The sequence below is a fragment of the Sander lucioperca genome, chromosome 2 (assembly GCF_008315115.2).
Source record: "Sander lucioperca isolate FBNREF2018 chromosome 2, SLUC_FBN_1.2, whole genome shotgun sequence".
In the NCBI taxonomy this organism is placed as follows: domain Eukaryota; kingdom Metazoa; phylum Chordata; class Actinopteri; order Perciformes; family Percidae; genus Sander; species Sander lucioperca.
In genome coordinates this window covers 22,873,433-22,881,616 of record NC_050174.1, presented here as the reverse complement: position 1 = coordinate 22,881,616, position 8,184 = coordinate 22,873,433, and positions in this window count along the sequence as shown.

Below are 8,184 nucleotides of genomic sequence, written 5' to 3'. Positions count from 1 at the left end.
TGAAATCCATTAGGTCCGTGTGTGTGTGTGTGTGTGTGTGTGTGTGTGTGTGTGTGTGAGTTCTAATGTAGTTGGGGGGTGTGGCAGCAAGGACTGGACTGGCTGAACCAGTCAGACTCCATTGTGTCCTCCTACTAGTAATGTGAATGTTGTCTGCATATGTGTGTGTGTGTGTGTGTGTGTGTGTGTGTGTGTGTGTGTGTGTGTGTGTGTGTGTGTGTGTGTGTGTGTGTGCATTTGTGTGTTTGTGTGTGTGTGTGTTTCAGTCATTGTAAGGTGTGTGACAGGTGAACTAGGGGACATCTAAATAGATTACACATCAACAAAGACTTGATGACTCAGCTCCGGTGCACTGAGACTTAACACTGTCATTGTGCTGCTATTGTGGCCTATGATCAGCCTTTGATCATTTAGTTAGTCTATATGTACGACATTCTACTTCTGGGATTGCAGGGTCTCTGATCTCTCCAGATCTCTGCAGGGTAAATCCAGACAGCTAGCTAGACTATCTGTCCAATCTGAGTTTTCTGTTGCACGACTAAAACTACTTTTGAACGTACACGTTCCACCAAAACAAGTTCCTTCCCGAGGCTATTTTGCAGAGTCACCTTGGCTCCGTCCGCCCAAGAAGATTGTGATTGGTTTAAAGAAATGCCAATAAACCAGAGCATGTTTTTCTCCCATCCAGGAATACTGTGTGGACTAGCCAGACCTTCCTCCTTAGCGCTGTGGAGGATGGTCTGGCAATGCAAGACATGGTCTAGTTAACTTCGATTCATTTTGATTTTCATATACTTTTAACTTTCAAACCAATGATGTGCCCATACAAACGTTTTTCACAACTGAAAATAGAACTTAATTGAGAGAAATAGATGCGTTTCGCACTTCCATAAAGTGGGTGGACTCACAAGATTAAAAAACAAATCTTGAAAAATTGAAGCAGCAGAGGCTGAAATACCTCAACTTTATGTAAGTCACTTTTATGGGTCAAGCTCCAAAAACACTGAATCTTACATTTCCCATAATGCAACTCAACAGTGTCTTTCTGCTGCGTTCCATTTACCTCAGAAGTCGGAGGTCAGGACCATGGATGTATACCTGTGCTTTATTATAATAAATGGATACTGGATTCCAAAATGGCGCCTATTCAGTTCAATGGAGTTGCTTGCCTGGTGCATACCATAGACAGTTAAATAAATGGACCAACAGATCCCGTTGCTCTGGACGGAGACCAGTGAAGGCCATTAGAAGCACTTTTTTGGTGATGGCTGAGCGTTACTGCGCAGCCTCCAACTGAGAGAGACGACGTAAATGTGACGTGAGCAACGTGTCTGAAAGTTGGAAGTCTTCTGGTAGCTGTGCCAAGAGAAATCTCAATTATTCCCAATCTTGCAGAGAAGGAGAGCGTAGGTATATGTAAGGAGATAACATGGACACAGGCTAATTATTGCTAACTAAAATGCTAGTTAACATTAGTAATTAAACTTAAACAGCTAATGTGAGTCCAAACTGCTTGCGAGCTTCTCCTGTACTGTACGGTAATTCCTTTACTATGCGACAGTAAGTCGCGTGGTTATGACACAATCGTTAGCCTATTTTTACAAAAACGTCTCCTATGGAGCCATAACGTGAGATACATTGTTGTGTTACTTTAGAAATAAACAATGGACAAATAAAGTCTTTAAACGCCTCAGATGTAAAGTTATTCTCTGTCAAAGTGACGTCAAAATGAATGGCAGTAAATGGAATGCTAACGGGGGGTGATGGCTTGTTAGCATCAAAATGGCGCCATAGGAGGTATACGCGTTGTGGAGAGAGACTTACCCCCTTGGTGCACACGCCAAAAAAGTTTCTAAACTTCCGGGTCTACTTCTGTGATATGCGGCCCAGTGAATATGCGCAGTAGTGTTTCTCCCGCTGGCCAAACTTCAGGGGGTGTTCCAGTTGACATCCGACTGGGAAATGGGCACTTCTGACTTCCCCGTTTAACTGGAACCAACCATCAGCCCAAGCCTGAGTTAACCTTGATGACATCATCAGGGCATGCCTCTTCTACCTCTTTCACTCCAGTGACCGGGGTCGGACCAGGGTTATCTGTTATCTGACCCGTGTTCAACCCTTATTTTGTCAATTCAAACCAAGCCAAACAAACATCTTAACATCAATAAAACAACCATTACCAGACTGACCTTTCTGGATTGTATTTCATCACTTTCCCAGAACACCAACACAGCCCATCGCTGTCTTGTAACGCAGTGACGTTCTTAGTTTGATTCACGATTCTTTACTATATTGCCATTTCAACATGATTGATTGGAATTTGTCTTTGTGAGCTCACTCAAACAAAGACAGACAAAGAAAAAAATAGTACAGCTACTCACTCATAGACCACATAATAACCCAACACATGAGAACATGGATAGATAAAACACTAGCACCTGAAGGGAAATTAGCAGCGACATCAAACGACCCATTAGATAAAGTGCTTTAAGTACATGAAGGAAAAAAAAAACTGCCCTATTGCATAATTAATTGAACCTGCTGAGTGCCACGCAGTGCAGTTTGTAGTGTTAAGGGCGCAGATAGCTTCAGGATACCTGTGCTATTTTGGAATCTGGATGTTCTGGTCTGCTTTTTAGTTTCTTTCTTTGAACGCCCCGTCCCAGTATAATGTTGGGTTCAGACTGACATTAGCGCTAAGTAATAAAACACAGCCCCTCATTCTTTTCATGGAGTCCACTGCACTGGAACAGCTGTAGGGCTGTTCTGTCAAAAAAGTTGCTCAACTTTTGACATAAGCCAATGTCATCTGGCAATACACTGCATTGACCAATCAAAGACATGCAAGTGTTCATTACTCGTAGATCAAGATTTAAAGATCTGTATCCTGAGCTGAATACTTCAAATATTTACCTCCCATAAGTCAAAAAAGATAAAAAATGTTTTTTTGCCAGTTACCCACGCAACGCCGGCCCAGCTTATTGTTTGTTACAGCGGGTAAGTCAACACTTTTAAACATTAGCAAGCATTGGGGCGACCTCTAGCTCACCTGGTAGAGCGCATTATAGCCTGTTTTCTCTACATGTAACACCAACTCTGGTCCGTGTTAAAATACAACACATACAGTGAAGTACATGCAACCCCTTCCCCAGGTTTCGCCTCAGCCTGTGCTTACCTTGCACTCTCATTGGCTGTAGCTCTCCAGCACAGTCCTGACAGCTCCAGATATTTAGCCTGCTAAATAATGAATGCGTCTGCCAGGCACCACCGAGCCTCTCATCTCGCGATTTTGAACAGTTCACACATCACACAAGCACTGAGCCAACGCCGATTTCCCCCGCTATGGCGCTTTTGTCTGGGATACATTTAAAAACAAAAAATCAGGGCTAAAGTCCTGTAGTGGGAAGTTACCATTAGGTCCTCTAGTGTCATATGATACTAGATTATTCACTCTAGCTTCAAAACATTTATTTGCTACTCTGCCTAGGTCCTCTGGACATTGCCTCTTTGGTCCTCTCATTTTCTTCTTCTCCCTGTTCCCTGGCTTTTCTTTTTTTAAGAGCTCCTGATTTTTGGCTGCATTTACATCTTTACATTAGCAGTACATGTGTGTACTCAATGCATTCTTGTGAACGGGTTCCTACGATATCGTACAAAAATGTACACACACCAATTCATATGATATCCTACAAAATTAGACGACCGCCGGCTGGTCACATGACGCTAGCTACAGAGCTCTGTGAGCTGTCGCCTGTATCAGCGGCAGTTAGCCCACAAAAGGTGACTGTGAGCCGGCTACAGGGCACCGTGAGATGACGGTCCTTTCAGGGGCCATGGCAGTTGAGTTTAGCAGACAAAAAGGGAGCGTCCTGCGGCGACAACAGTTAAGTTTAGGCACCAAAACAACAAGTTAAGTTTAGTAAAAAGATTGTGGTTTGGATGAAAACACTCCCGAGGAACGAACACACGTTTCCTGGGTAAAAGTCTTTGTACTCTGCTCCCTGACTTGATAGCTCTGTGTTTTATGACTGACCCATCCACCCCGACCTTCTCCCTAGACGGTCCACAGCAATCTTATACAGCAGCAGTCAATGTGGTGCATACAGCAAAAAAATACATGGAATACATATGAATTACAGTGCATTACTTTTCATAGCTATGTGTACGATAGAGACGTGCGGATCGATACTAAAGTATCGATATTTACGATCCCAACGTCTCCTGCTCCAGTATCGATTCTCATATAAAAAGAGTGAGTGTTTATGTTATCTTAAGTAACTTGTTGTCACCAGAAAAGTCTAATTATATCCGGTTAGGGGAAGGAACTACTTCTCCTTCCGCCGGTCAGTTGTGTGTGCACTGCGGCTCTGTGACGGAGCCGGCCCCTGCAGCAGCATTATTTATTATTTAATTTTAAAAATTTTAATTTTAATTTCCCGCTACGAAGACTGCAGACTGCAGAGTGAGCATGGCTGACCGCAAAAGGAGTCATGTCTGGCTGTATTTTAGCTGTAAAGACAGCAGTGACGCTGTGTGTGATGTGTGTGGAAAGACAGTGAAATACAGTGGTAACACTACAAACCTCGCTAAACATCTGAGGTTAAGTCATAAGAGTGAATATGATGATATAATGAAGCGGCGGTCTGAGGAGGAGGTCCAGGGCGAGAAGATGCAAGGTGCTAGGGCAAGACAGACTTCAATCAGTGGGTCATTTGGCAGCAGCGGCACAAGTTATCCAGGTACAGGGAGATAGCGTGATAGTTGCGTTATCACTGACTGTGGGAAAAGTTATTCACGTCTGTTAAGGCTTTAGTTTTTTAATGTTCAAGAGTTCCCCGGAATCCCAGCATTCTTACAACAAGCTAACAGAAAGCAGTTTGTTCAAATATAAAATACTAGTGAAACATGAAGTAAGCTATCCTAATGAAATAAATGCAACAATGAGTAGCTTTGATTTACATGTGTTGTAAAGAACAGCAAAAAGTGGATATGGAATATTTTGTGACAAGGTTAAGAGTCAAAAAAATTTTATCTGTAATTTTCAACCTGTTTTATTGTACAAGTCTCTGAGATTTTCTTTATAATTAAATAATATGAGAGTAGTTTATTGTCTTGTCATTATGCAGCTATAATTTGGAATTGGTAAGCTTACAGCCTACTTTTTTACTTTACTTTAAACTAGTTGTCACATCACACTACAAATAAAATATGTAAAAAGTATTGGTATTGGTATCGGTATCGGCAATACCAGCCTGGGTATTACTTGGTATCGGATCGAATAGGAATTAAGTGGTATCGCACATCACTAGTGTACGAATGGTTCATGACAACAGCCTTGTTTACTGCACATCTGACAACTCGACCACACCATTTTCACAATAACAGTGGGGAGGTCAGGTATCAGATGACAAGTCGAAATGTGTTTTAATGATTCAAAAAATAGATTATAAAGACAGTAGCGTTCACATATACAAGCAGGCGCCATCTTGGGAAAACAGTCATGACCAGCTGAACGATGAACGCCGTGCAACCAATAACCAGTAACATATAGCTCAAGCGCGGCGTTCGTCGTTCGACTGGTCATGACTGTTTTCCCAAGATGGTGCCTGCTTGTATACGTGAACGCTACTGTCTTTCTAAACTATCTTTTTAATAAACTGTCTGTACACTTACAAAGTTCTCAATGCTTCGGTTTACATGTAGGGACACACATTATGCTACCGTTGAAGTGTGGTGCTATTTTGAGCCTTGTTAGTGGTATAGAAATAGCGATTTCTTTTTACTCTACCCGTGCCCCGACGACTAGCTTTATAAGCTATCAGCGGTTTGCGCTAGCTTGTTTCAAGCTAGAGACACATTCGATTAACATGAAAACATATCCCATAGAACGGTCGACTCGGTACACTACACTACTACTACCCAATGTGAGTCGAGTGTAGATGTGAGTTGCGCATGCTCAGATTTAAACGGTTTACAGCATAACGCCAAGGGATCCGGATAACTTTTTAGCTATCTTTGTTTGATTGCTAACGTTAGCTCAAAACGCCACAAGTACATTACATTATATGGTATTTAGCTGACGCTTTTATCCAAAGCGACTTACAATTGCTATATATATGTCAGAGGTCACACACCTCTGGAGCAACTAGGGGTTAAGTGTCTTGCTCAGGGACACATTGGGTGATGTATCGCAGTGGGATTCGAACCCAGATCTCCCACACCAAAGGCATGTGTCACATCCACTGCGCCATTACCACCCCCCAAGTGACAGCCTTTGTTGTGTTTGATTGCTAACTTGTAGCCAGCAGTGAACGAACTTCGTTACGTAGGTCCATTCTTATTGTATTGACATTACAGAAGTCTCTTGCTAGCAGGTTCTTGTAGGCTACTTCAGGCTGTAATCTAGAACTGACATCAGGGATGATGCCGTGAAAATGTAATGCCTTACGCTAAATAATAAATTACTGCTATGTAATGTACCTATCTCATTATTCTGTGGCTAACAGAAAAACAGATCTGCATGAAGTCGCAAAGTGACGCACGCGCAACTCACATCTACACTCGACATCGGGTAGTGACAATGTGTTATTAACCCCTAGGTTCATTTTGCGCCGGAATTGTCCTTTAATGCTTCTGGCCCTCTACTGCATCTTTAATTCTTCTTTCGAACTTGTGAATCGCCAGTGACTTCCAATTTAAGTTTGCCCTAATTTGCAAAAAGTAAAAATTTCTAAACTTTCAACTCCTATCTTAATGATATACTGCCTCCCTGCAACAAAGCCTTGAGAAGCAGAATAAAAGGGTCAACATCTCACACTATGACCTATGGATCTCCTGTACTCTAGGATCAAAATGTAAAAGCACCTCAGAGTGCACTTAATGACAAAGATGTTTCCCCTTCAGGCAACAGACCTTATGATACAGAACTAAACTTTACATGTACTACAGACAGCTCTGGCTAAAAAAAATAAATTTATCAAGCAGTAACATAGACTCTGGCTCAACTCTTTCAGCAAATCACAAAATCCTGCTTTAAAAGACTATAGACCGCTGTGCACTGTCTTCATGTCTGATAATCCTTTAAACTTGATTTCCAGGTTTGTGTTTAATCTTCTCACAACCTGTAGCAACACATCCCACATCTGCAGCTCCTTGGGTTGTTTTGCTGGAGGGCTATTGACAGTCTGAACAAGCCATGTGTTTTTTTTTTTTCTTCCAATTCATAACCATTTGAATGTAGACCTGTCCTGTGCGAACACTACAAAGCTTTCTAGTGGAGTTTTCTTCAAACAGAATACTTCCTCCCATCCCTCTGGTGGAATGCACCATCTGATCTGCTGGCCATGACCTCTCAGCCATGGAAGGAAAGATTGTTATCAGCTAGCCACGGGTGTGATTCCAAGCAATGGTTTGTGTGTATTTCCATGTTCCCATGTCTAGTTTTGGAAATCAACAGTATAGTCTTGAGTTCTATATATTCCCATGACACCCCTTCCCCTCCATGGCTTTTCCGATGCAAACAATTCTTGCCGTTGTCAAATAGGAACAGTACTGCAAGTGTTAAAGTGTTAACACATCCTTCACAAAGGAGGTACAGGTTACCAAGTTGTAAGTTTTGTAAGATTTTTTGGGCGCACGCTCAACCAGGTGTGAGCTACCAGATAAATACTCTTTTGTTCCATCATCGATCAAACTATCTATTCAACGTTATAGCTTTTTATTGGAGGGGAATGTGCAATAAATATATTGGTGAATATATTGGTGTACTGTAGGGCTTCGTGCTATATTCTTTGTGTGGATGTTCTGAGTGTATGGATATGTGTGTGTTACTGAGTGTTAGCTGTTGTTTGTTTGTTTGTACATGCTTATGGATATGTGGTGTGTATATTAGGGGTGGGAATCACCAGAGGCCTCGCGATAAGATATGCGATTTTAAACATATTGCAATATTCTGCGATATATTGCAATTTATTAACTTTTTTCCAACTTCAAATTTTTCCCAATTTCAAATGATGTCCCCAAAAGGAAACTTTGTCAACATCTGTTTTATCTAAAAAGATACATTTCTCTGTTTGTTTATCTCACTTCAATTTTATTGCTGCAAAATGGGATTGTCAAGCAGACAAACTGACCAACACATATACAGTGTTGGGCAAGTTACTTCCAAAATGTAATACATTATAG